Source organism: Lepidochelys kempii, chromosome 4, assembly GCF_965140265.1.
Source record: "Lepidochelys kempii isolate rLepKem1 chromosome 4, rLepKem1.hap2, whole genome shotgun sequence".
Lineage (NCBI taxonomy): Eukaryota > Metazoa > Chordata > Testudines > Cheloniidae > Lepidochelys > Lepidochelys kempii.
This window is the reverse complement of record NC_133259.1, coordinates 105,289,097-105,309,291: the sequence shown is the minus strand read 5'-3', so window position 1 is coordinate 105,309,291 and position 20,195 is coordinate 105,289,097. Positions and strand designations below refer to the sequence as shown.

Sequence of the window (20,195 nt, the reverse complement as noted above, 5' to 3'; positions counted from 1 at the left end):
TAAAAGAGCTTTACTAATGTAACTCAGAGGAGAATTTGGCCTTTATCATACGTGGAAAAATAATCCAACTAAACAGCTGAAACTTGTGGAAAACTTGGCATGCCAATTGTTATGATTATAATTTAAAATTCTCAACCGTGTGCTCTGGCATTACACAGCAGCAGTCTCTGGGGAGTGTTGGGAGGTGGAAAGTTTGCTTCTACATATTCAGCCAATTCAGACTTGGATAGGTATGCTCAGCTCCCATTGAAGTAAATGGTGCATTTCTACTTCTATCTGTTTCTGATTTTTGTTGCATCTCTTGACCCCTCCAAGAAGTGTTGAAGGACCCTGTAAAAACTGTAGAAATACCACAATGTATCAAGCAGTATTAACTCCTCTGTGTGCTCTGATCCCATCTTAGAACGCTCACAGACCACCCAGTGGCAATACAGCTACTTATCTAGCCATGCTGCTGTAGTTGGTAGAGGAGATGGAGTCCCTCTGAATGGCTTTGCAATGTTGGGGCTTGGTCCACCTGGGTTCCCTGGCCTCTCCTGCTTTTGCTCACCCTGTTGACATCCTGGTCTCCCTTCCTATTGATCCCATGACTGGGGAGGGAAGGCGAGAACAAGCCAATTCCATGGCTTTGTTTTCTGTTAGTTCATCTCTGCACATTTCTATGCAGATGGGGCATATATTGGTCTTTACATTTCTTAGATATCTTCAATTATTTTTGCTTCTCTCTGGAACTAGACAATGTGCGCAGCATGCGGCTAGAAGCTGGGAATTCCTACCTTCTATTCCTAGCTCTGTCACTGACTCACTGTGTGGCCTGGGGTAAGTCACTTAATTGCTTTGTGTTCCTTATCCCCATGTGTAAAATGGTGATTATAATACATACTCGTCTATGTCGCAGAGGTGCAGTGAGGATGACCATCTGTAAAGCATTGCATAAAAGGTGAACTTCCTTATTATTATTATTTAATTTTATTAAGTTTAGGGCAATTCTTTTTCTTCTGACTGTGCTCTTTTACTTTGTTTGCTCCTACACTCCCATTTAATCTTCCCCCTCTATTCTTTTCTCTGCCTCTCTCTGGTCTCTTTCATTGTCACATTCTGCTCCCTCAAATTCAGCACACACTTTGTCAACGGTGCTTCTGTTATGGCTTGAAACTAACAAGACAATGAACTGCTGCTTTCCTGGCAATAAGAGACCAGCTTTTTTTTGTCAGTTTTCAGCTGCTCTGGAGACAGTGTCCGTTAGTTTATTTCTGCTACAGAAAAGACTGGCAAATGGGGGGTAACAAATTCAGCATGTCCTTCTGGTCTGTTATCAGAGCAGAGACTGGGAGCAATTTAATGCTGTCTCCTCAGCCAACCCCTGTATTGTTTATTGCAGTGACAGTCTCTCACTCTACCTTTCCACCTCCTTTTCTTTCCTGTCTCTCCATTTCTCTCCTATAACATGTCTTCCCTCTCACTAGATTGTCACCCCTTCCATCACTGCTACTCCAGAATAGCCACTGTTTTTGTAGGAGTTCCTTCCCCACTCTGACCTCTAGGGTACAGATGTGGGGATCCGCATGAAAGACCCCCTAAGCTTATTCTCACCAGCTTAGGTTAAAAACTTCCCCAAGGTACAAACTTTGCTTTGTCCTTGAACAGTATGCTGCCACCACCAAGCGTTTTAAACAAAGAACAGGGAAAGAGACCACTTGGAGATGTCTTCCCCCCCGAAATATCCCCCCAACCCCAACACACCCCCTTTCCTGGGGAGGCTTGAGAATAATATCCTAACCAATTGGTTACAAAATCAAAGACCCAAACCCCTGGATCTTGGAACAATGGAAAAATCAGTCAGGTTATTAAAAGAAGGGTTCTATTAAAATAAAGGTAAAAATCATCTCTGTAAAATCAGGATGGAAAATACTTTACAGGGTATTCAGATTCAAAACACAGAGGATCCCCGTCTGGACAAAACCTTAAAGTCACAGAAAACAGGAATAACACAGGGAAAATTCACATAAAACAAAAGATAAACTAATCCGCCTTGCCTGGCTTACCTATACTGGTTGCAATATTGGAGACTTGGATTAGGATGGGTTGGAGAAGATGGATTTCTGCCTGACCTCTCTCAGTTCCAAGAGAGAACAACCACGTAAGCAAAGAGCACAAACAAAAGCCTCTCCCCCCAGATTTGAAAGTGTCTTGTCCCCTTATTGGTCCTTGGGGTCAGGTGCCAGCCAGGTTAGCTGAGCTTCTTAACCCTTTACAGGTAACAGGATGTTGCCTCTGGCCAGGAGGGATTTTATAGTACAGTATACAGAAAGGTGATTACCCTTCCCTTTATATTTATGACAGCTTCTTTTCCATTTTTACATAAAGGGAAAAAGCAAATGTTACAAAACTGATCAAAACAAAACAGCTGGAGTTTTTTCCCAAAAGGATTCTATAAACAATGAAGAATAAAAAAATATGGAAAATAAGAGAATAAAGCTATTTCAAGGTGTTGACTAAGGACTGGCTGTTTAACGTATTTAATACTCTGCAACCTTTTTTTCCTCCCAGAGTTTATATAGGTATATCTAAAAAATGAGTTTTCATGTAACCCCATGGTTAATTATGTTTTCCACATGATTTTCCTTGTTAAGAAGCTGAGTGGAAGTCACTGGCAGATCAAGAAAGACAAGCTTTGCTGGTTCTATTAAGCCACTTGTAGTAACTTAGGAAATGAACAAAAGTATATATGACCTTCTGATCTGCCTGCAACAGCTTGTGAAGATTTATCCAGGAAAAAAATTCTGCATAAATATAACCCACAGGGCTTTGGTGGCAAGTTCTAAAGCTGCCTATTTATTTATTTTTATTTTTAGTATCCTGAAACCCCAGTCACAATGGGGGACTCTTTCGGCCAAGGGCTGTGCAGACACACAAAATAAGAGGCGGTACCTGTCCTGAAAAGCTTTCCATTTAATTAAGACAAGATGCAACAAGTGGGTGTAATACTCAGTTGGAAAGAACAAGCGATAGTAGCACATGATTACATATTATACACAAAGTGTGCTCTTAGCTGGTCTTGAATCATTCAGAATTGTCTGTTTTTAAAATTACAAGATATCCATTTGACTTTTGTTTTGTTATTTCAGTATTCCCTATTGGCCATTTATCAAGCCATTACCAGATAGCATTCTTCTGTAGGCATTGTGGTAGAAGTGGGTCTTGACAAGGGATTTGAAGGACAGGGTAGTGAAATTTTGAATTAGTTCAGGGCGGGTGAAGAAGTATTGGCATCAGAGTGTCAGAAGGTGGTTGGCGAGAGAATGTGGGATCAAGGCTGATGCTGGCAAAACAATGCGGCAATACAAATATTTATTCTGGGCCAGATTTTCACAAATGCACGACATGCACCCTTTATGCTGGATTTTTTTTAAACAGCTCAGCTCCCATTTAGGTGCCCAAATGAATTGTTTTCAATGGGACTCCTGGGAACTGAGCTCTTTTGAAAATCTGGCCACTTCATTTAGGTGCCTATGTGGGAGCTCTTCTGAAAATCTATCCCTACATTTATAAAATGGAGCCCTATCATATGGTTCATCCTCAACATGAAACTTTGTAAGTGATTTTTATTTAGATTAGTTTTAAGAGCAGACAAAGATGGAAGAGAACTTCACTGAAAACCTCCTAAAAGAAAAATATAGCACAGTTTAGCAGCAGTGCACACAAACATCCCCACACACATCTGTGCATAAGTGCGCACACATACTTTGTTTACTGTTTGGAGACAACTGAATTTTTATATGTAAAATTATTTTATGAAGCCAGAATGCATTCTTGCTTTAGCTTGTTTTGTTAGTTAATTTAGCACTCATGAAATAGTCCTGGATTGTTAAGTCCTACATTTATCTGAAGAACAGGTAACAGTAGTCCTTGTTTCCCACAACATTGTCTGTCTGACAAATGTGCCTGAACTCTGTTCAGGAGGCACCACTTACGGGGGTGAGAATGTGATCTGTTCTCCACTCTCATTCAGTCCTTGGCCTCTCTGCTGAGGCTGCCAATAAGAGTGAAAGTGAGTGCCAAATGGGATGACTTCCATGATGTGGACACCTGTCCTCTAGGAACTAGACTGAGAGAACAACAAATAATGTCTCATAGGCTGCTGGACAGTTATCAGATGGTCATGACTTTCAGTCTCTCACACTTCGACCAGATTAGATCACTGACCTAGAGGTGAAAGGCTCCCTTTATCCCATTAGTAGTCCCCTGAAACATCCAGTCTGTCAGCTTTTTTTGTTCGTTTGTTTTAATTTAAGGGGCCCGCAAATTATTTACACTTTAAATGTTCAGCACTATCATATACAATCTATAAATGAACTACTGTTCTGACTCCACATAGCTTTTCTTTTTAAAATCAGTCCTTATAACATTGATTTTTTTTTTTAAACAAATCCTGTCTTTAGCTCTGGCTATTCACGTAAAAGCTATCTGAATAGAACATGAACTTTGTAGAGCCCAATTCAGGACTGAGATATGCAGGTGCTTCATCGGTGCATCTCCTGAGCTAGTGCCAATGTGCACTGCTTCCGGTGAAATTTTTGCAGAGTGGAGTAAATGCTTCTCCACATTCAGCAAAAGGCTGCAGAACCAGCTTCAGAGCTCCTGCACAATCTGGTGCGTACTACTGCATGTTAGGCCAAGTGGGTGGAGTTTGGCAGGAAAGCAGGTGCAACCAGCCCGAAGGTCTACTGCTACTTATTATGTACCAGGCAAAAACAGTGCATGGTGGAAGCAGCAGGTACCAGCCTTATAGCTGTTGCATAGGTGTAACAGATATATACGGACTTACCTCTGCCAGGGCTCAGGCAGGTGTTAGTAAGGACATGCTAGAGCAGTTAAGGAGGACTCCATCAGTATCTGGCCTGCGTGGGTCCAGGCTAACGATTTGCTAACAAGACCATGCAGCTCAGATGAAATGTCAAGGTGGGAGGTGAAAAACACTGTGTAGCAACATAAGACAGACTACAACCATTCCCATAGGCATGACGGTATATTCTCAAGGGCTGGCTAAGTGGGTGTTATCATTTTTGTGCAGGAGCACTGGAAAGCCCTGTGTGTGTGTTTTGCAACAATCTCCACTATGCTATCAAGTGAGCCATGTTACCACTCTTGCATCAGAGAGGTTTTTTTACGTGAGAGTCAGTTTCTCACTGTTTGCCTTTGGGGCTGAAGAAGGGCTTAGGCTATGGCTACATTAGAGAGCTTATAGCGACATAGCTGCTCGGATGCAGGTGCACTGCTGTAAGCTCTTTAATGTAGCCATTTTAAGCCAAAGGGGGGGAGAACTCTCCTGTTGGCTTAATTACTTCAGCCCCCATGAGCGGCAGTAGCTATGTCGGCGGGTGAAACTGTCCTGCTACGTTGGTGGTTAAATCAGCATAAGTTATGTCTCTCGGGGGGTGGCTAACTTATGTCAACTTAAGCTATCGTGTAGCCTTAGCCTTAGGTCCCTCAGAAGTACCCTGATTGAAAAGCCTGACATGAAAAGCAGAGACACCTGGCCAGACTGAGGCGCCTCACTCTAACACAAGAGAAGAAGTTATTTGTTTTCCCCCTCAGCCATCTCTGCTTTATGAAACATTTATTACGCTCCCTACTGGAAACTTAACTAAACTCAGCTTGGAAAGCTAGGTGAAAGAAAATTGTTAATGAGAGCTAAACTCTGAGTTCACTCTGCGCAAAGCAGATTGTAAATTGGGAAGCTCAAAGGATCCTCCAGAGAACATGCATTGCCACACAAAAATGCTGTTACTCCATTAGTTACTGGAGCTTGTTAAAGTGTGAAATTATCAAAGATCCATCTAGTTAGAGACTCTTTGTGCACTTAAAGAAGGACAGAGTCATAGACTGAACTATACATACATACATGCCGATCGATGCACAGAAAGATACAGAGATCCATGAAAAGGTCTCATTCTTTGTTTCAATTATGGAGAGCTTGCTGCCCGAGGCATCTTTTTCAAGTTCTCATGTCTCTGAATCCGTTACTATGTCTGACACAAATACAGTGCTACAATCACTATTTTTTCAGCTGACTGGTGACAGTTTCACCCTACCCCCATTTGTGTTAGCAGCCTGAAATTACAAAGATGAGATCCCCAGTACGTCTTTTGTGATGCATATCAACTTTTGTTGTGTTCCTTTGTTTGGAATGTGACAGAGTATTGTGTTGCCTGTGTCTAGGGAGCAGGTTTGCTTTATTGTTCTTGTAAATATGTACTGCCGAGTGCAACTCAGTGGTAAGCATTCAGTTTGTGCATGACTGACGCCGACCCGGACAACTGCTCTGACCCCAAGCAGATGGTGGTGCAGGGACTCCAGTGATCTGGAACTAATAGCATGTGCCATTTCTTTTTGTTTTGAGCAGACAGCCAGGCCTTACATTTCCCTCCCCTATGCAGCAACAGCTGTATATACAGTACAAGCTGGCAAAACCCTAACTGTCTCTTCAGTGCTCCTCCTCTGTCATTAATCATAGGTCCTAGGGTGATGAGACTTCATCAAAATGAACACTGCATGTACACAGCATGGCTCTTTCCACCATTAATAAAAATGATGTGGGCTAGAGGATAATTCAGACCTCTAGCTGCCCAATTCAATTGAAATTTTCCTGGAAAAGGAAGTAAAATGGGTAATAAATACAAAAATCCTCCATAGGAAATAACACTTTGGTATATATCCTTAAAAGGACAGAGAAGTGGGTCAGGATTAATTATACCATTTTTTTTTCCAGCATGCAAACAAGAGACACTATGATTTCATTAATTTTTCATCTCCATTTATTGTTGTTTTTGTCAATGGGTCAAAATGAAGGACTGTTTTGAAAATGATACATAGAACTGATGAAAGTCTCCAAACTGAAGTTTCTTTCCAGGGCCACAGAGGATTTATTTCTTCCGAATGACAGCAAAGCTGTGGTGTCTATTTTTATAAATGAGGAGCTGCATTTTATATAAACTAGTGTCATTCATAGTGTGCGGGGCATCTTGTAGGCATGCAAACAACCTCCCTTCCTCTCCTTCCCCCTCCCTGACAGGTTTATAGCTCATTCAAGGCTTGATAGACAGGGTCCAATTTATGTTTGCCCTATGGTGTAAAGGGGTAATAGTTCTGGTGTAACAGGACACCAGGGAATTCCTCTGGTGTGGGAGGACTCCTGCCTCAGTGTAGGGGTCTGGGCTAGATGACCTCTCAAGGTCCCTTCCATCCCTACATTTTTATAATTCTATGACTACCTGGATCATAGAAAGACAGAGTAACCGTTCCCTGCTACTCCCCTTCTAGCTCCAATGTAAGCAAGTATTTCAGAGAAAGGGTTTATGGCTGAAGTGCAGCTGCACTCTAAATATTCCTGGCTGCCGCAATGTCTCCCTGGGGTGCTTGACAGCCAGGCAGAGGTAAAGCAGATCCTCAAGCTGATCTAATTTTGCTAGTGGTCTATATAAATATTGTCTAGCCCCAGAATTTGGGAGATGCAAAGGTGATGTAAAGTTATCTTTACACCCCGTCACGTTGGAGCCAGCCTCAGCTCAGGCAATACTGATGAACTGGGCCCTATGGATGACAAAATTTAAAAATAAAAAAACCTGTTCCATACTCATAAACAGGGGAAGAAGGTAGCACAGCTGAAAAGCAGGCTAAAGTTAAATTCAAATGATAATGCCCATTTGTAAGGAACTGTAGGCCTGATCCTTAAAGACGCTGAGCATGTGCAACTCCCATTGGAACTGAAGGTGCTCACCATCAATCAGGATTAGGCCCAAGAGAAATTGTGCAAACGTATCTACATGTGAACGGCAAAGAAAATGATTCTGCTCAGTCTTAACTCCTTCCAGGAAAGGTTTCACAATCTTGACAAAATAAAGGTCGCCAGTGATACCGGGCCCAAACCTGCAGACACTTAAGTAGCTTTACCACGGAGACTAGTCCCATTAGTTTCAATGGGTCTACTCACATGAGTAACATGATGCATGTAACTTAACTGCTAGCAGGATCAGGGCCAGAAATGAGCAGAAAAGCAAATTGACAATTAAGCAATGAGTAATATGGGTGGCAGTCTACAAGTGCTGTAGAAAGGGCTTTAGCTGGCTAGGCCATTTAAAAACTGAAAAGCCAGAATTAAGTGTAAAGAGCAAATAATGTTAGGTTAATTCTGAAACAAATATTGAGATAAACATTCACTAGAATTTCATTTAAAACTAATCAAAATTAATGATGTTTCCACTCACTTCAGCAATAAATATAAAGTCAGTATCTCAGCCATGACTTCTCTGTTCGACCATTCATTTATAAAATGCCCATCACCATTTTATCCAGCACTAATGGGCTAGACAGCTACGAATCATATTTAAGTCATTCCCCGAAGGGTTATTTTAATCCATGAATATCATATACAGTGCATAAAAGCAGTAAGACATTCCTATTTGTTTTTGAATTTACTTCCACTTTATAGCTATGTCAGAGTCCAGTGGATTACCATTGATACACATTTTGTCAGGATGCAAAAGCGATACAGAAAAATAGAGGTTCAAAATGAAAAAGTTATTGCATAAAAGTTAGAGTAGGCCCTGGAAAGTCAAATTCGTACAACTATCCCTTTCACTACAAATAAACCAAAAATGACATTGACTTGGCAATATCACACACTCATTTTCTTCAGGATGAAGTTTCCTCAACAATGTCTTCAATTTATTCCCTTCTGTTTTGAAAAAAAAATCTTCATTCGGCATGTATAACTTTCCTATTTATTTTTGTTTGAACTATAGAACCAAACTAATAAAAACTGTCCTCCTAGACTGTGGACAAGGACAGTTTCTCCTATGTCACCGAGCACATCAGGTTAAATTTGCCCCAGTGCAGAGGACCAGCACGATGCCTATACATCACATGTGTGAATCAAAGTAGGATTTAAGTGGGATTAAAGTGATACCTCTGCCTTGTCCTGACTCCCTGCAAAGGGGTGAATGTCCTAGTTCTGCTCTGAAATCATAGTAAAATTCCTGTGTGCACATGTAAGCCACACACCTTCTGGGTGTGGTGTTCTGTCCCATCTAGTGGCACCAAGACCACTTAGAGAGAGAGAGAAAATAAGTCTGCTCTACAGCCTTAGCTAAGTGCATGTCTACACTATGAAATTAGGTTGATTTTATAGAAGTCAATCTTTAGTAACCGATTTTATAGTCGATCGTGCATGTCCCCACTAAGTGCATTAGGTCGGCAGAGTGCGTCTTCAATACTGTGGCTAGCATCGACTCACGGAGTGGTGCACTGTGGGTAGCTATCTCATAGTCCCCGCTGCCCATTGGAATTCTGGGTTAAGCGCCCAATGCCTGATGGGGCAAAAATATTGTCGTGGGTCGTTTTGGGTACGTCATCAGTCTCCCCTCCCTTCTTCCCTCCTTGAAAGCAATGGCAAACAATCATTTCACGCCTTTTTTCCTGGGTTATCCATGCAGATGCCATAGCACAGCAAGCACGGAGCCCACTCAGCTGCACACTGCTTTTGTGAGCATTGCAAACACCTTGTGCATTATCCTGCACTATGTGCAGAGCCTAGCTAGGCGCCGCCAGCACGAGGAAGATAGTGAGGAGGACATTGACACAGACGTTCCTGAAAGCACAGGATGTGGCAATTGGGACATCATGGTGGCAGTGGGGCTGGCTGATACAGTGGAATGCTGATTCTGGGCCCAGCAAACAAGCACAGACTGGTGGGACCGCACAGTGTCGCAGATACAGGATGATTCCCAGTGGCTGTGAAACTTTCGCATGCGTAAGGCTACTTTCCTTGAACTTTGTGAGTTGCTCTTCTCCACCCTGAACCACAGGAATACCAAGATGAGACCTGCCCTGATAGTTGAGAAGCGAGTAGCAATAGCCCTGTGGAAGCTTACAACGCCTGACTGCTACCAGTCAGTTGGGGAATCAATTTGGGCAAATCTACCATGGGGGTTGCTGTGATCCAAGTAGCCAGGGCAATCAATACCCTTCTGCTAAGTAGGGTAATGACTCTGGGAAATGTGCAGGTCATAGTGGATGGCTTTGCTGCAATGGGGTTTCCTAACTGTGGTAGGGCAACAGATGGAACGCATATCCCTATCTTGGCACTGGACCACCTTGCCAAAGAGTACATAAACCGCAAGGGGTACTTCTCAATGTTGTTGCAAGCACTGGTGGATCATCATGGGATGGTCGGGAAAGGTGCATGACGCTTGCATCTTTTGGAACACCGGGCTGTTTGGAAAGCTGCAAGAAGGTACTTTCTTTCCAGACCAGAAAATTACCATTGGGGATGTTGAAATGCCAATAGTTATGTTTGGGGGCCCAGCCTACCCCTCGCTCCCATGGCTCGTGAAGCCGTACACAGGCAGCCTGGACAGCAGTAAGGAGTAGTTCAACCATAGGCTGAGCAAGTGAAGAATGGTGGTAGAATGTGCCTTTGGATGTTTAAAAGGGCGCTGGCGCAGTTTGCTGAGTAGGTTAGACCTCAGCAAAAGCAATATCCCCATCGTTATTGCTGCTTGCTGTGTGATCCATAATATCTGTGAGAGTAAGGGGGAGATGTTTATGGCAGGGTGGGAGGTTAAGGCAGATCACCTGGCGGCCAATTTTGAATAGCCAGACACCAGGGCAATTAGAAGAGCATACCGACGCATGGTCTGCATCAGAGAGGCTTTGAAAAACAGTTTAATGACTGACCAGGCTATGGTGTGACAGTTGTGTGTGTTTGTCCTTGATGCAAAGCCGCCCCCTTTGGTGAATGTACTTCCCTGTAAGCTAATCCCCCTCCTGCCTTCGACAACAGCTGGCACAGGAAATAAAGTCCCTATTGTTCTGAATACATTCATTCTTTATTTATTTAAAAAAACTTCAGATCACTGACAATGCTGGCTAGTAAAAGGAAGCCCAGGTGTACAAAAAGTTTGATAATAGGGTGCGGTTGGGGAGGAGGGAAGGACAAAGCCACATTGCTTATTGTAGCCACACTACAAATCAAAGCTGTTTGAATGACAGCCTTCTGTTGCTTGGGCCATACCCTGGAGTTAAGTGACAGGGTGCCCGGAGCCTCCCCCCTCCGCGTTCTTGGGTGTCTGGGTAAGGAGGATATGGAACTTGGCGAGGAGGGCAGGCGGTTACACAATGGCTGCAGTGGTGGTCTGTACTCTAGTTGCCTTTCCTGCAGCTCTACCAGACGCCTCATCACGTCCGTTTGCTCCCCCATTAGCCTCAGCATCTCCTCCTGCATGTTCCAATCATGCTCACTGTATGCTTTCCTGTCCTCTGCCACTGAATGTCTCCATGCATTCAGCTGTACCCTATCAGAGTGGGAGGACTGCATGAGCTCTGAACACGTCATTGCAAGTGCATTTTTTTCACCTTCTAATCTGCGATAACCTCAGGGACGGAGTTGATGCTGGGAGCACAGAAGCATTTGCAGCTGCAGGGGGGAAAAAAGGGAGAATAGACTTTTAAGAATATATATTTCTGAGAACAAAAAGGAGACTCTTTCACAGCGAATCAAGCAATTCACAGCAGACAGCAGACGTGTTTTAAGTACAAAGTCACATTTTGCCTTTTATATTGAGCGCCTGCTGGTATGGTGACACCTCACACATGGCTGACCAACAGGAGTGTACGGGGAGATGTCAGCAAACCAGTAAAGTGCCTGAAACCACTATGGCTTATTGCTAAAAGCAGCCAAGTCAGCAGGCCGTAAAGTGCCCATGTATCAAACTTAGCTTTACCAAGGCAGGAGAGGAGGGGGTTTTGGGTGCCACAGAAAGGGCAGCTTGACCCCGCATCCTCCCTAAAGAGAATTGTGTTGAAGTTGCTGATACATGCATTTTGGAAGAGCAGAATGTGCCCCAGGAATGCCTATTGGGGCCTCAAGGCTGCAAACTCTGGAAAATCAATCCTGGTTAATCAATAATCGGAAGGAACCTCTTGCTTGACTTACTTAAGTTTTCTTTAAGGGACATGTCATTCTATTACTAATGTATAAATAAGGGGGAAAACTTTGAGGTAGCTGAACTCTTTTTGGACTCTCCCTCTGGATATATTTTACAGTCCCCACCGGCAGACAGAAGATTTGGTCACCAGAAGCCTGCTGCTGTGTCACTTGAGAGCTACACTTAGCTTTAGTAATTATCAAGGGTTGGGGGTGTTTTACTAACCTGTTGCGGACATGTGTAAGTGCTTGAGACTAAGTAAAGTTTAGCTTCAAGTGAAAGCACTCTTGTGTTGTCCTGTTTGTGCCAGCCATCCAGACGGCCATGTCTCCCCTGATTTATTTCCTGACACCACCTTGCACAGAGTAAAAGTTACCAAGAGCTTTGGGTTGCAAGAACCCCGGGTAACAGGAGGAGCTGCGGTTTTGGGGTGGATGTGCAGCAAACCCCTTTCCCCCCACGTGGCTATTCTCCAGGATGATCACTTTTAGCCAAGCGCAACTAGCCCAGCATGCCTGGGGTCTAATAATAGAATATCAGGGTTGGAAGGGACCCTCAGGAGGTCATCTAGTTCAACCCCCTGCTCAAAGCAGGACCAATCCCCAATTTTTGGCCCAGATCCCTAAATGACTGAACTTACAACCCTGGGTTTAGCAAGCCAGTGCTCAAACCACTGAGCTATCCTAATGTGTCAGTGATCACCAAACAGAGGGGATTACTGTTCCCTTACAAAACTTCCCCTATTTCAACCAGGTGACCATGAATGATATCACTCTCCAGAGGGTGACACAGAAAGATAAAGACCGAATGTTGCATGAATGCAACCAAAATCCAGGACCATTCACTGCCACACTTTGTGCTGCAATGATTCCAGACCTCTTGCTGCTGGCTTGGGATGGTAAAGTGTCCTACCATGGAGGATGAAATAAGGGAACTCTCCCCAGAAACCTTCTGCAAAGGCTTTCAGAGTACCTCCAGGAGAGCTTCATGGAGATGTCCCTGGAGGATTCCCGCTCCATCCCCAGACACGATAACAGACCTTTCCTTTAGCTGTACTGGCTGCGAATGCATCCCAATTGTTCAGGGCAAATCAAATATTAAACACAATTGCTTTTAACCCTTGTAGTGTCCTTACAAATGTTCTCTCATCAGAGGTGCCTTCTCTGCCTTTAGGATCCAGGAACAATATGCCCTGGGAGGGTATTGGCTCCAGAGTGAGGAAAAGGTCCTGGCTGCCATGGAGAACAGATTTTCCGCTTGCCTGCTGCGCATTCTCCTCCTCTTCCTCCACAAAATCCTCATCTGTGTTGCATGAGGCTGCCACCTTGCAGGCATCCACAGAGAGTTTTGGGGTACTGATAGGGTCCCCCCCTAGAATGGCATGCAAGAAGCAGCATGTCTGGGACTCTGACCCAGAGTGAACATTTGCCTCCTTTGTCTTTTGGTCGGCTTGCCTGAGCTCCTTAATTTTCACGCAGCGCTGCTGTGCATCCCTGGTGTAGCCTCTCTCCACCATGCCCTGTGCAATTTTAGCATATATATCAGCATTTCTTTTGCTGGATCCGAGTTCTGCCTGCACAGATTCTTCTCCCCATACTGCAATCAGATCCAGTGTCTCGTTTGCTCCATGCTGGAGCTCATTTGCGATTCTAGGACTGCATGGTCACCTGTTCTGCTGAGCTCGCCACGCTGACCAAACAGGAAATGAAATTCAAAAGTTCCTGGTGCTTTTTCTGTGTACCTGGCTAGCGCAACGGAGTTGAAAGTGCGGTCCAGAGCGGTCACATTGAAGCACTCTGCAATAGCTCCCGGAGACCAATACCATCGAATTGCACAGTGCTGCGTCTACACTACCCCAAATTTGACCCAGGAACATTGATTTTAGCGCTAATCCCCTCATCAGGGAGGAGTAGAGAAGTCAATTTTAAGAGCCCTTTAGGTTGGCAGAACGGGGTTGGTTGTGTAGACACATTCATTACAAAATTGACCTAACACAGCTAAATTCAACCTAACCTCATAGTGTAGACCAGGCCTGAGAGGTAATTGGCTTTTAGCTCATGCAACAGAGGCTCCTGCACTAAGCTCCACAGGTCCCTGGTTCAATCCCTCCCGGTGAGGACCGGCGTCTCTCAGCATTACACACATACAGTGGTACTGGTTTGTAGAATTGCAGGTTAAGGATTTCTGTTGGTATTTTATCACATTCTACATAGTTGTGGTTGGGGCCCAGACTTTGCTACTATATGGTAAAATGGGTTAAATTATGTCAAAGAGTTTCAGCAGTTTTATCAAGGGATTGTATGTGTCTAGTGACGTTTTTATGGGGTAGGTCTGCTGACGTCTTCACTGTAATATTTTTATAGCTAGTTTGAAACTCCCTCATGCACTAACTATGAGACCAAAGTATGCACAGTCAAGGGTGTGGTCTGCTTTTGCATCTGTAAAAATCAAATTTGAGTTTTGGTTATTTCATGGCTTTTCCTAGAAAATCATGATTTTGATGTTTTCCATATTGGCCTGCAGAGTTCATGTGCTGATATATGGAAACATGCATTATTTCAAAGGATGTCTTTAATAGCAAGCATGTAAACTCACTTATTTAGTGACAGTCCTGGGTGTGAGATTTGCACCAGCATGTAGGTAGGTCACTATTGTACATGATGAAAAGATTAGAGCTGAGGCAGCACCTCTGGTTAACTACTTTTTCCTGCAGGAAGGCATCTGTTTTAAGTGTAGTTTATTTTTACCTTATAGGTCATAGATTGGTACATAGATTTAATTGTCATCTATTTTCACATCAGTTCAAAATTGTGGCTGTCACAGATCAATCCAGAGTGCAATTTTAATTATAGATAAACAGGCAAATGTCTTTTCTCTGAGATGTACTTTTCGATACTTATTATTAAGCATCCATAAAGATGTAATTCCATTAAAAATAAAATAAAAATGGACCAGTTTAATTCCTGTTGTAACTCTGTTGATTTCAGTAAGGTTTAATCAAAAATGAATTTGCTCCTATTAAGCTATTCTTATCATCTCAGAAGCAATCCTAAATGTAGAATAAAGAATGGCAAGAAGGGACATATCATCTCACTTTTCTCTAGCATATTTTGAAAGATTGGGGGAGATGCTTACGGAATAAAATTCCAGAGGATATTCGTTATTTCTCTTTTTATTAAATTATTTTGTAATCATATCTAGTGTTTGCTTAATTCCAGAACAGGTTTGGTGTGTATTACGCATTTACCACTGCACGAAGCAAGTACTCTAGGAGCCACAGCCCCAATAGCTCTCTTAACGCACACTAACACCAGGGCAGGGTCCGGTGCAAAATCTTAAGAGCCCTGAAAATGTCAGCAGTTCTGAACTTTGACTGTTGGGTGTGTGAGAGAGGTAATGGGCACCCCATAGTTGCACCTTCACAGTATTGGAATTCAATGAATATGTCTACACTGCAATTAAATGCTTGTAGCTAGGTGGTGGTGTGTAGGGGACAAATGGTAATACTGTATGAGGGATTGTGGTTTGATAGGGAATTTTTAAAATGATGCTAAAAAAATTAAATGATTCAGAGCCATCAGTGCACACTGTTAACCTACATAACCACGATATTAATACTGTTAACCTCATCCTCCCTCCCCCTCTTCCTTCCTATTGTTTGTTATGCTCACTTGTTGCACTTTGTCTTTAGATTATAAACTCTTTGGGCTGGGACTATCAACCTCGGGTTTTTTTGCAGTGTGTAGCACAATGCAGCCCCAACCTGACTCTAGCTTTTGGGAGCTTTCATAATAATAGTAAAATAATACATAGTAAGATATAACCTATTAGCATTAAGATTTAGACAGATTAGAGTTTTTCTTTTCTTTTGTCCCAGTGGCCTACTTGAGAATACAACACACAAGTGTAAACTGTTTAATTTCAAAATCATACCTTTTTGAGATTGCTAGTAATAACTATTCTTATTGATCAAAAGGAGATACTGTAATATTGCCTTCTTTTCTTTCAGCTATGCCGAATAAGAACTTCCATTTTAAACAGCAAAGTCACTTCTGAGATCTAGGTCTTATTCAGTTAGCAGTTTAAGCGATAACTTTTGTTGGTGTATACACACAAGCTTAGATGTAAGATATACTCTGTGGGCAACTGTATTTATTTTCTTTCCTAGAAACGTGGTTAAACCATATTGCACATCCTGTGCTTATAAAATTCCAGAAAGGTTATATCATAATAAGTACTAGTAGTTTATGTGATTTACATCCAGAAATGTAAACTGAAACATCGTGAGATGAAATGTATTATTTATAATGAACTAAGATATGGATAGTCTGTGAGGTACTGGCATATATGTTGCTTATTAGTGTCAGTATCTTTTATAAAGCAGCTAGGGGTTAAAAATACAATTATTAACGACTCTTACGTTTATTAAAACAGTGCCTAAGGATCAACCAAGAATGGGGCCCCATTGTACTAGGCACTGTACAAACTGTAGTAGTAGCAGCCAGTAGTTGCCACAAAGAGTTTATAAACTAGGTTAAAAAACAGTACTTCCTTAGTCACTTTTGAAAATTTTAATCCTACTGTTTTCGGATGCCCAAACTGACACCTTGAAAGGGGACTAAATTTTAAAGGACAGGTGCTCAGCACTTTCTGAAATCAGTCCCCTTTGTGTTTCAAGTTGGGCTCCCAAAATTGCTAGTCACTTTTGAAAATGTAGTCCCTAATACCTGATTTAGAACTCTTTCCATTGAGTTCAATAGGGGCTGGGTTAGATACAAGACTGTATACTGGATTGGCACAGACTGCCTTGTATAACAAATAAATCCAAAGTCCTTACTGCCCTATACTGTATCTAAAGTTGTTCTTATTCCTCAGATCTGGTACTGTCTTCCATTAAGGATCAGATGTTAGGGCCCTGTCTCATGAGGTGGTGGGTGCTCTCAACTCCCATTGAAATCATTAGGAATTAAATACTCAGCACTTTGTGAAATAACAAAAAACAGTCAGTACTAGCAATACTTTAAAAAAGTCCATCCAAAAATTTAAATTTGCCTGAAGTTTATTTTCTTTCCAGATTTCAGAGTAGCAGCTGTGTTAGTTTGTATCTGGAAAAAGAACAGGAGTACTTGTGGCACCTTAGAGACTAACAAATTTATTAGAGCATAAGCTTTCGTGGGCTTCAGCCCACTTCATCAGATGCATAGAAAGGAACATATAGTAAGAAGATATATATCTACATACAGAGAAGGTGGAAGTCGCCATACAAACTGTAACAGGCTATCAGCAGGAGAAAAAAACTTTTGTAGTGATAATCAAGATGGTCCATTTAGACAGTTGACAAGAAGGTGTGAGGATACTTAACATGGGGAAATAGATTCAATATGTGTAATGACCCAGTCACTCCCAGTCTCTATTCAAACCCAAGTTAATGGTATCTAGTTTGCATATTAATTCAAGCTCAGCAGTTTCTCGCTGGAGTCTGTTTTTGAAGCTTTTCTGTTGCAAAACTGCCACCCTTAACTCTTTTACTGAGAGGCCAGAGAGGTTGAAGTGTTCTCCTACCGGTTTTTGAATGTTATGATTCCTGATGTCAGATTTGTGTCCATTTATTCTTTTGAGTAGAGACTGTCCGGTTTGGCCAACGTACATGGCAGAGAGGCATTGCTGGCACATGATGGCATATATCACATTGGTAGCCCTGTCTCTGATTTTATGGTTTGTGTTCCTGATTTTTAATTCTGGACTGTTAGGGTGAGTGACCTTTTAGGCTACTATAGAATACTTATAATTTTTTAAAAATAGTTTAATATGTATCCTGGGGTTTTTAAAAATGCATCTGAATCAGTGATAGAAAGCACTTTTCTCAAATTATTAATGATTAATCCTTGGAAACAATATACCTTTCTGGGATCCAATTTTTTAAATCAAAATATGTCCTCTTTGGAAAATATTAAAGTCTTGACATATGGTACACAAGAATATTTTTAGATTTTCCAGTTTGATTCAAAACACACACAAAAAGAAGAGGCCCCACAAAATAACCATTTACAGACAAACTAGGGCAAAAATCCAGAAACCATTCTTACTGCAATGGAACTAGCATGAACTGAGATCATTCATCAGTCTTGGAAAAAAAAGATGTTTTCAGGAAGAGCTTTTTAAAGGGGGATTGTGAGTTACTGCTCCACAAACAATACAGAGGATTTGCAGTACGCATTGTGCTTCAGATGAGGAGTGTACCTGTAAGGAACCAATCAAAATCCTTTTGCAACTAATGAGGAGGGAGAAATTATGGTGGGAAAAGAGTATTCGTAATGATAACTAACACTAGTTGTTTGTACAACTACAGCAAACTCTGTGGCAAAGCAGTCTTTTAAAATGCACAAGTTTACTGTAGTTTGTCTAGGAAGCTGTTTTCCATTGCATTATATTAGCAGTAGAGAATAAGCTGAAGAAGCAGACCAAAAATCATATAGATGATAGAGCCAGACCTGCCAAAGTAGAGTGATAAGAATGAAGTAAACTTTAGAATCTCATTCTCATATTGCATTTTTTTTTATTAATATGGAGGATCTGAGTGTTAAGCTAGATGGTTTCTGATACTACAGAAGCAGCAAGAGGAAGCTGAAGGGGTGAAGGAAGAGCTAGTAGTGATCTTGCACATCAGTAGTCTACTTTTCAAATGTAGTCCACATCTGATATACATTCAGACCCTGAACTGGAAAGTCCTAGTGCACGTTTAGTTATGCAAATAATCTTTTAGGCTCCTAAATGCCAATTTTAGGGCCCCAAATCAGGATTTCCCACTTCCTCTTAAATCCCTGCTGCCAAGACTATATTAGACTCTAAGGTGGATAGAAAGCTGGCTAGATTGTTGGGCTCAACTGGTAGTGATCTACGGCTCGATGTCTAGTTAGCAGCCAGTATCAAGGGGAGTGCCCCACGGGTCGGTCCTGGGGCCGGTTTTGTTCAACATCTTTATTAATGATCTGGATGATGGGATTAATTGACCCTCAGCAAGTTTGCAGATGACACTAAGCTGGGGGGAGAGGTAGATATGACGGAGGATAGGGATAAGATCCAGAGTGACTTAGACAAATTGGAGGATTGGGCCAAAAGAAATCTGATGAGGTTCAACAAGGACAAGTGCAGAGTTCTGCACTTAGGAAGGAAGAATCCCATGCACCACTACAGGCTGGGGACCAACTAGCTAAACAGCAGTTCTGCAGAAAAGGACCCGGGGATTACAGTGGAAGAGAAGCTGGATATGAGTCAGCAGTGTGCCCTTGTTGCCAAGAAGGCCAACAGCATATTGGGCTGTATTAGTAGGGGCATTGTCAGCAGACCGAGGGAGTGACCATTCTGCTCTGTTCGGCACTGGTGAGGCCATACCTGGAGTACTGCATCCAGTTTTGGTCCCCCTACAGAATGGATGTGGATGAATTGGAGAGAGTCCAGCGGAGGGCAATGAAAATGATTAGGGGACTGGAGCACATAACTTACAAGGAGAGGCTGAGGGAACTGGGGTTATTTAGTCTGAAGAAGAGTAAGATGGCGATTTGATAACAGTCTTCAGTTACCTGAAGGGAGGTACCAAAAAGGATGGAGCTCGGCTGTTCTCAGTGATGGCAGATGATAAAATCAAGAAGCAATGGTCTCAAGTTGCAGTGTGGGAGGTCTAGGTTGGATATTAGGAACAACTATTTCACTAGGAGGGTGGTGAAGCACTGGAATGGGTTACCTAGGGAGGTGGTGGAATCTCCATTGTTAAAGGTTTTTAAGGCCCAGCTTCATAAAGCTCTGGCTGGGATGATTTAATTGGGGATTGGTCCTGCTTTGAGCAGGGGGTTGGACTAGATGACCTCCTGAGGTCCCTTCCAACTCTGATATTCTATGATTCTAAGAAGTTTGTCCATGTGTAGATCATTTAATAGCCTGGTTACTGACATTGTTTCTCTTGCCTGCTCATTCTCCCCTCTACCTTTCCAGTGCAGCCAAAAGGCAGTTGCCAAGTTAATTGTGTTGAAGAAAGTGAGGCCCATGCTCACCACCACGGCAGTTCTCTACTTATCTGTCTGTAACCGAGCAGGGGAAAGGGGGATGCACGCAGAGCCCCTGGCCAGTTGGGGTGCCCTGGTAACCTAGCATGGGGGCTGTCCCAGGGAGGCCCGCGTGGGAGAGTGGGGGAGCCTAGTGAGGAAGGGAGAA

At 42.6% G+C, this 20,195-nt stretch overlaps 1 protein-coding gene across 1 annotated transcript in view; it reads left to right on the top strand.

Moving 5' to 3' along the window:
- The window catches only part of SMIM20 (small integral membrane protein 20), a 175,681-nt gene that overhangs the window by 119,951 nt on the left and 35,535 nt on the right, over window positions 1-20,195 (top strand). The gene's annotated exons all lie outside the window — the stretch shown is intronic.